Here is a 9,674-nt window from a genome sequence, read left to right on the forward strand (position 1 = left end):
TAAAACATCTTTAGTGATTCTGTTGTGCTAGCGCACAAGAAATTGTTGCGTGCAGAGTGGATACTCAATCAATCGGCGCATGAATTTGTGTTATCTTACCAGCGACCGTAAACATCGTTTTAAATATGCTGACATCCGCGCAAGGTAATGCATGTGCGCACTCTTGTACTAAGGTCACTTCGTTTAAAAGGATGAAATTTTGTCCGAGCAGTTTGATCCTATGCTGAAACAGAAATAAAAACAGCAAGCGTTTGATGAGTACCTTAAATTCTAGCACGTGATGCGCATAATAATTTCTCACATATTAGATATTTGACAAAATAAACACGTTCCAGGCCCTATAGAGTGAACGAGAATCGAGACTTTTCGCGCTTGCCAGGCATCTGACTTCTCTATTACCGTGAAATAAAAACAGCGCAACATGTTGGAGATAGAGAAGAGAAACAACACAACCTGTTGTCCAACATGTCGCGCTGTTTTTATTTCACTATGAATATCAACCAACTTGCCCAACTCGCCATTCTGCTTCTCTATTACGCGTGAACTTTGACCTGCCTAGTGATGCGAGCTGGAAAACGCCATGGCCGATACCGTTCCTCTTGCCGCGATGTATGCGTATATATCTGCATGTCTGCAAAATATTTTGACATTAGTAACTACGCGAATAAGAGATATTGGGGCTAAATCATCGATATCTTCAGTATAAGCTACAGACGCGTGACATTCTCAGACTGTAATTTGATGCAGGGGGCGTTTTCGTAATTAGAAGTGGTTATTGGCAGTGACTCAGCGTAGGTATCAAGTAACATAGGTGAAATGTCCTTTTCTAACATAAAAGTGCGCCCGTGCGTTTTTTTTTTTACTGTGCCGTGATCGTGCGCCACATTTCTCTCGTACAAGAGAATAATCAACTCTTCGAGCTAATTGACGCATGTGTCAAGTGCGAAGTATCTCCCGTGGTTTCTTTAATAGGTATATTATACTTCGGCGTGTTGCTCGGCCACAAGAGAGGGGGGAGGGGGGGGGTTTACGGTTGTCATCCTAAAGAGGACCCTGTAGGTAGAGATTGCGAAATGTGGGCGCCCTTGGTACCGTCTTCGTGGTCAGCCAAGGCAGGGTAGGTTTAAACGTTTCTAGTCCTGTTTGCTTCTTCTCTTTCGTCCGTCACTCCCGTGCGAGCCGCACTTTACACGTGTTTTGATATTAAACGTTTCTTCATGTTTTAATAGTAAACGTTTCTGCACTTTGCTGGGTGCAAATGTCATCGACATTTTAATGCATTATCTTAAAATATAGTCAGAGGTAAACACGACTGTATAACGCTTAACCACACGTGACGTCACAGAGCGCATTTATTTCGTTTAAGTCAGTCCAGTTATACCAGTGCAGAACCCAACGATCGCCACGTCCTAAAACGTGCGTCGAATGACCGGAGTAAATATCACGTAGTTCGCCATCGTATGCGCTTGTCTCTACCGTCGCCTCGATGCTGTCATTGCACTCACGCTCGCGTCACTCACGAAACTACCCGCCCTACTCAAACACTTTGGTCCATCTGGCAACGCTTTGCTGAACTCCATACGATGACTAATGCCCCATAGCTGCAACCGACAATATCTTTCGCATATATAATTGCTTCCCACAAAGCGGCGGGGCTGCATAATTTTTATTCCATTTGCTAATACCCCTAAGAACAGTTATAGGCACAAGCATTTCTTCTATTTAACTAAGTTTACCGAATATGTTTCTAGTAAATGCTGTAAATCTCCTTGTTGTCCAATTGGTAAAGCGATATCCTTGTGCACCATTTAGTTATTGAAATGAGGTCGCTATGAGGTATATTCATGTGACCTGAAGTGGGCGAGTGCGTTTTTAGGGGCGAAGCAATCTAGGGTCTCTGCTGGTCGGCATGTCATGTCGTCACGGTCCATCATAAACGGGTATGCGCCACAAAAATTGGGTAAATCCCACTACTCGCCACCGGTCCATACTATGCATATTATGAATTAAAGGCTCGTCATTACTGCCTAAAACATTATGTTTGACTTAGCAGCAGGCACGTAGCCAGAAATTTTTTTCGGCGGGGGCCCGAGGCCTAATTGTTCGAAAGAAAGTCTTTCCATGGCAAAAAGAAGAAAAAGTTGCCCGGAAATATAGAAGGTTGGACAAATTTCGGGGGGGGGGGGGCCGGGCCCCCCGGGCCTCCCCCTTGCCTACGTGCCTGCTTAGCAGTGGTGTCAGAATCCCCGACGAAATTAACCAAGGCGCTCAAGTTTCTTATGTAAAGCCAGAGACAAAAACGTGGATCTCTACGGTAAAGTCATCTATTTGAAACACCACTTCTTCAAACGTATCTGCAAAGTTATGGCGCTTTACTCGCCACCGGTCCACTAAAAATGAAGAAGGCAACAGTTAGTCCAACAAACAGTCGACGAAGTTAGCGGAGCTGAAACACCCTTCTCTACATGCCGTAGAGAGCTGAAACCGGGCAAGTAGAGATGATGAAGAAGCACCTTAGGGAAAGCTGCATTCCGACGCAGTTTTCCGACGACGTTAATGGAGCTGAAACACCCTTCCTTACATGCCCGGTTTCAGGCTTGGCACCACTAGTGCCTCATCAAAGAACTCTTTCTCAAAACAATGTGGCGAATTACCTCGGTCAGGCCCTTCTTTTTCTGACTCTTCTTCTTCTGTGTATCATTACTCATTAGCAGCGATTTTGCTGTGGGAAACACCGGCGCACACGGCGTGCATCGCCCCTCCCTAGGTTTCACGTTAGTGGAGCTGAAGCACTTCCTTATATGCTTCGCCCCTCTTTTTTATGTTCCTTTGTTTTTGTAGTGATAACTTGTGCACTACAGTAACAGCCACTATCTACATAGAGTGCTTTCAAAGTGTAGTGATGTCCGTCTTCCATTTTGTGGAGTTCAGTATAGTTTCGAAGCTAAAGTGAAGTTCCCTTTGTAAGAAAAAGTTTCACACTCAGCAGAAAAGCGATGAAGCGGGCAAGTTGGAAGTGGTCCAATGTAAACAGCTCGCGAACAGGCCAGGATGGATAGTGTAAATACAGCGTTCATCATGTGCATTCTGCCGTGTCGTCTGGATCTCTTTATGAGCTGCATACAATGCTTCACTTTCCGCGGTTAGCAGTTTTCTTACATATGTATGACTTGCTCGGAAATATCTTGAGACGTTAGCTGTAATAAACTGCAACGTCGAACTTTTTAACGGCGACATGTGATTTAATGAGACATGTCGGTCTTTTTGTTACACTTAGGTCATGAATTTCACTGCTTATCTGACGGACGAAAGACTTCCGGGAATTCGTCTTGGAGCGTGCTTTATAAGTGAATGCACGCAGCAAGATCTTCAAAATATTGTCGACACTTGTAAGTAGCTACTGTTTCATGTTAAATGGCATCTGCAGCATGTACAGTTAGGTAACAATTGGTTGATATTGCCTTATAAGCATTGCCGCTTGGTTGCTAATTATACCACAAAGTTTTGTGCACCTACCGAAAGAAAATGCATGCCTTCCTATGGGTCTGCAGCACTTTCTATCAATTTTTCACGAAGTCAGTCGGTATTTTACAAATATTTGGTATTCTCAAGTAGGTTGCCACTCTGAAAGGAAATAAAAGTTGACTGACAAGCTGACTGGTGCTCTCTACTTATACGCCAACGCCTCATCTTACAAGATAGTATAGGGGAGGATGGAGGCTTGAGCTGATTAGAAATCATTGAAGAGAGGATGTCGCTGAAGCCAACGTTTCCACAAATCGCTTCACGAACACAAGTTGTTGCCTGGACGAACGCAAGTCCACTTGCCGAAACGTTGGCTCCAGCGACATTCCCTGTTCAACAAGATTGTTTAGTAACACACGCTGAGGGGCTAATTGGCGTATTGCTTCAAAAAAAAAAGATAAGGCGAATATGACAGCCCACAAGGGAGACAAAGGTATCCGATTTTTCATTAGACTTCATGCTGTTGCGGACGCTCTGACTTCCCTTTGTGTATTTTTTTTTGTTTTTTTTTTTTTTTTGGTGGGGCAGCTTCAAAGGATAAAAACTCTTACATTTTTGTACCGGCGAGTGGTCGCTGTTATTTTGCAAGCGCCAATATTTCAGTATCGAGTATTACAATATCTTTTGCAGTTGTGGGTAAACAAGCCAAAGTCACCGTAAGGAACTGTGTCACCAACCAAAACGAGCCCATAAATACCACAGAAATTGTGATAATGTAAGTACCTAGCCTAATCATTTTGTCACGTTGATACCGTTATCCAAAGTGTGAATATATTTCAGCCTCCGATTATGTCCCTTCGCTTTCTTTTCTCAATTCAGACATCATACCTTTCTTAGGACTAATGGGCGCCCCTAAAGTTAAAATACATATCTGCTCTTCTAAATCCAATCCAGCAACTTCCCAGTATCGTCACAATACGATTTCGCAGTAGTATATCTTTCGAGAATAGCATGTTATTCAAGGAGTGGTCGCGCTACAGAAGGCCAGTGCGTATACACTGTGTGTTGGGAAGACGGCCCCCGGTGTTAGAGTTAGTTTACGTGAACATGAAAGCACCTCAGACGGTGCACTGATCTTCCACTTCTTCGGTCATTATCGTGAGTGTCAGAGCGTGTTGGTACAAACATTAATTACACCGGGAAATATTCTCTGCTTTCAAACAGCAAAGTAGTATATACGTGTTAGCCAGGCTTATATCGGTCTCACACGAACACAAAAACAGATTACATTTTTTACTGCTTTTTGTAATCTTCAGTACAACTGCACCACACTGGTATGTCTCTGTGTTTTTTAGTCTCGTCTTTTCTATTCAGACGTGAAAACATAGGAAAGCATTACAGCCATTTGTCTTAATATCATGAAACTGATATTGAATTAATAAACAATGAAAGAGAAAAGAAATAATCAACAGCATCATGCACACATACGATCACCAGCACACAAAGAATATATCTGTCAGTAAGTAGAGTTCCCCCAATAAACGCGGATATATTCCATGCAAATATGTTTCATGCACTCATAGACGAAATGACCACGTGTATGCCCGATAACATCCCAATCTGATAAATACAAACATTACGGTGGGTTGTAGATAGTACATTAGTAAGGAAAGCCGAGCTAGTTGGTACGAATGCATTGTGGAATGGATAAGTGCATAAGCCACCCATTTTTATCCCTGTCCGATAAGGACCTTGGTTTGCTGCTCTCAGGGTTGTAAGTGGGAAAGTGAAATGTTGGTTATGTTTTGCTGTTAGACTGAGTCATTGCGCATGACCAATTGTTTGTATGTATATATGTTGTCTTTCCGAGAAAAAATAAACGTCAGTTGAAAGTTAGCGCCTGTGTCGTCTCACTTGCCCGTGTCCCTGCGTGTTATTTGCACTATTCCACAATGAGTTCATTAGGTTTGTGCTTTTGTTTGTACTGTATATCTCGCCTTTTATTTCAAATGACAAAGTTCCAGTTGTCAGACGGGCTTATCACTTTTTTTAGGGGGGTGGGTGGTGGGGTGTTAGCGTCCTGAAACCACGATTTGATTATGAGGGACACTGTAGTAGATAATAATAATAACAATACATGGGGTTTAACGTCCCAAAACCATGATATGATTATGAGAGACGCCCTAGTGGAGAGCTCCGGAAATTTAGACCACCTGTTGTTCTTTAACGTGCACCTAAATCGAAGTACACGGGTCTCAAGCATTTTCGCCTCCACAGAAAATTCGGACGGGCTTATCCCGTCTTTCAGTTTCCGTATCTGTGCCATTTCCTGCGCATGCTATCATAGATAATTTCGAGCTCAATTAAGCCTCATTTCCTGGCATCACTATATATATGCGTAACCATTGTTTTTTTTGTGTTGTTCTCGTCGTAGTCTTCGTTCGTCGTCGCTTCCTTCTGTCACACCTTGCTGTATGTGCTTGAAGCTTAAACTTTCTATGTACAGGAAGGGGGGGGGGGGTGCGTCAGAAGTCCGCAGGCCGCTATTCCACGTATTCCTATGGCTTGAGAACTTTTGAGCACCCCTGTACACCTCACAGTAGACAAGTAATTCTCATGTGTTTTTTTTTTTCTCCTTCCTTTAGTGGCGCAATGGCTGATAATGTAGTGTTAACGCTGACCAATGAGTTACGATGATAGGATGTATCATCGTCAGCCTGATTGATGTAATATGGCTGTAAAGTGGCCTAAAATCAATCGATATATCGAAGCGTAAAAGATTAATAGCATAAAATTATGACAATGACACGGGGAGTATTCTACGGGTATTGAACGTACGAAAAGTGCTCATAAAGATAAAACGCGAGAATACGGAATTAACACGAATACCCCATGAACGCCATTGCGCCGAAGGACCGGAAAGCAGGTCGTCTCTTTTCCTGCAACTACCGCAGCAGCAACCTCTATTAAGAGGCCGTGATACGGATTGCCCACGTAAATATCATGAAAATTACGTGCGTTTTAAATGCGAACCTTTTCTTAGCGGACTATTTGAGAGTTTGCATCTACGTTTCTAACTATCTAGCCGCCTACGTTTTGGGTGCTCTCATGATCGCCTCCCTAACTTGGTGTAGACCAAAATTGGCATGGGATCATAAGAGGGTTTCACGAATATGACCTTCTGGTCATGACATGAATAACATGAAAATCCTGTCGCGTACGTCGTCCACCCTTTCCTCCAGACACATACCCGTTTACCACGGGCCGCGGTATACCGGTATGCGTCATAGGTGATTGATGGTTTATATCGACCCAGTAACGGCGAGAACAGACATTGGTAGTTTAAATGCGAGAGTGTAAAGATAAACCGACGTCGGCAGCGATGACCCGACGAATACAAAGAATAAAAATCAGGATCCCAGAAGGAATCGAACCCAAGCATTCTGCGTGGCAGTCAGGTATCCTACCACAGAGCCACGCCACGTGCTGAAACTGCTTTAAAGAAAGACTCTATGCAGGCGTAATGTCAGTGCAACGTCAATTGTGGTTGCAGCGCTGACTATCTAATTTTATAACAAAGCCATAAGCATTACATATGTACTCCTATGATACAGGCGTCATGACGGATTAACGTCGTGTGTGAGTGTTGGCTCCGCTTTCATAAAGGTGTAATAAACATTATATTTGTATTTCTATTATTCAGCAAGTTATATTAAAGCGCTGCTCGATCCCGGAGGAATACGTTAACGAAAGTTACGCACTATATTCAAATAATCGCACCGTAATGTGCACTTTGTTGGAATAATACTGACGTCTGTGCCCTAAAGGCAATGCTGACGTGACGTCAGACCATGAGTTAGCCTTTAAGTGCCAGTGAAGTCGACGTGCACACAACTACTACACTTACAAAAATACATCGATCCGCCTCGTAACGCTTGGCTCAAACCAAAAGAATGCAGCATAGACAACTACTCGATGAATGCTTCACGTGAAACCGATTCGCACAAGGCGTGGGATCTGCGGAATATTTTTGGAAAAGGACATTACTGATTCATAATGAAAAAGAGGATCTCTGCCAATAAACATGGATGGATGCATTGAAATATGTTGCCGGAATTACAATGGGAAATGCTTTGTTCTTATAAGCCTCTAGTTTAGTTCAGTGCAGCAGTATGTGAAGCACGTTAAGTAGTGCGTCGCCACATTTATCACAGCTGTGTGGGTCACCACCGACAAGTAATTCTCAGGGACCCCGTTAGTTGTAAAATCAATTTTTCCCCCTTTGCAAGTGTTTTAAATGGGTATAGACAAGCTGACAATCTTCACGTACTTTTCAGATGTGTCTTAGGAGTTCTTTCAGCCATAATCATCGTAAGCACCACCGTCGACTCGTTTTCAAGAAAGAGCAGAGAGAAATCGACACGTGGTAAGTTTTGCGCCTCAAGATGCTCTTTTCTGACTGTTTATACTAAACCTCTGAGCATAGGTCGGCAAATATGGAACTCACTCAGACTCACTCATGAAATATAGTTTGCGCTTAGGGCTCACTCGGACTCAGACTCGCCATAACTTCCCTCTACCGAACTCACCCGGACTCAGACTCACTAAAATTTTTCTCAACCGGACTCACTCGGACTCAAAAGCTCACCAAAATATTACTCACCCGGACTCACTCAGACTCATACTCACGGCTCGATCTGAATCTGAGTGAGTCTGAGTGAGTCGACTCATGAGTGAGTTTGCCGACCTATGCCTCTTAGACATGCTTTAAAGGGGTCTTGAACCATGATTGGTGACAAAACACATCTTGCGGAAAGCAGACACTGCTATGAACAGCTCAGCCAAATCTTGCAGTCGTGCGTGGCAAGGCGAGTTTAGAAGCGGAGCGCGAAGTTTCCATTTTCTCTGGCATCCTCATTTCATACAGGGGCATGTGCTCACACTATTCAGTGCTGCCGGCACCTGCTGTTTGACGTAAAACAACAGACAGCATGTCATTGGCCAATATCCGGCATAAATCCAGAGCGGTGTTTGGATCAGATGCGCTTCTTGCTATGGGCTGCCGCCACGTGCCGGCACCAGACTCCACAGTCTGCTAACATTGCACAGTAACGCGCACATGAATCACAGCGATCGTGTTTCATCACGCGCTCAAGGGAACTGACGCCCGCTTACGTAACTTCTTTCCCTTGTGCCATCCGTCTCTGTATCTTCCAGTGCATTCGTCGGGACGAGAAAAGGGAGAAAGTGCTTAAAGCGTGCGACAAGGATTCAAGAAACTTTTGCAGCAATCCATTCGGGAGGCAATAAACTGCGATACTGAGTTCATCTGATGATTACTTGAAAATTTGGTTCAAAACCCGTTTAACATGAAAGCGACTGAGTTCATTTTATATGAATTACATACTGCTTTTATTTATTTTGCAGGTTATCTCTCCAACTATTTATCCGCTTTCTCAGCACTAAAGAACACCAGATACCTATTCAAAGCCAACAGAAACAAACACTCGGAAGAATACGCTTACAGGTTTATACATGGTCTTCGCTTTCTGAGCATGTTTTGGATTGTTCTCGGACACGCGTATGGAAGCATAGCTGACACAATGGGTAAGTGTCTTAAGTACTATCAACTGCTCTGACCTTATTAGATGCGAAGTAACTTAAGGCGGAGCTCAATCCGTTGGTGGTGGTGGTGGTGGTGGTGTGCGGCGTGACCACCCTTACTGCGCATGCGCATACCCTCTCCACACACCTCCTCTCCACTCACCCTCTCCACTTTCCCTCTCCACTTTCCCTCTCCAATACCCCCTCTCCACGTTCCCTCTCCACTTTTCCTCTCCCCTCCCCCTCTCCACTTTTCCTCTCCCCTCCCCCTCTCCCATACCCCCTCTCCCCTCCCCCTTTCCACTCTTCCTCTGAAACGCGGGCTAGACATGCCGAAATTCTCTCCTGCGCAACGCCGCGATGAGCTCGAGCGCATGCGCGTCCCCTCCCCTTCTCCCTCTCCTACGCTGCCCCCCTCCCGCCCGCCTGTCGACCGCGTTCCCCGCTCGCCTTGTGAGAATTAACGGCCAGGCTAGATGGAAGATACGACGCGCGTAGCGTCCCTCTTCGCGTTCCACGACGCGAGGTCGGTAGCATGCCCAACGAACGCCAACGGAACGCGATCGTGCAAGTGCTCCGGCATCGCGTCGCCTCATGGTCCCCTT

This window comes from Rhipicephalus sanguineus, chromosome 1 (genome assembly GCF_013339695.2).
Source record: "Rhipicephalus sanguineus isolate Rsan-2018 chromosome 1, BIME_Rsan_1.4, whole genome shotgun sequence".
Classification (NCBI taxonomy): domain Eukaryota; kingdom Metazoa; phylum Arthropoda; class Arachnida; order Ixodida; family Ixodidae; genus Rhipicephalus; species Rhipicephalus sanguineus.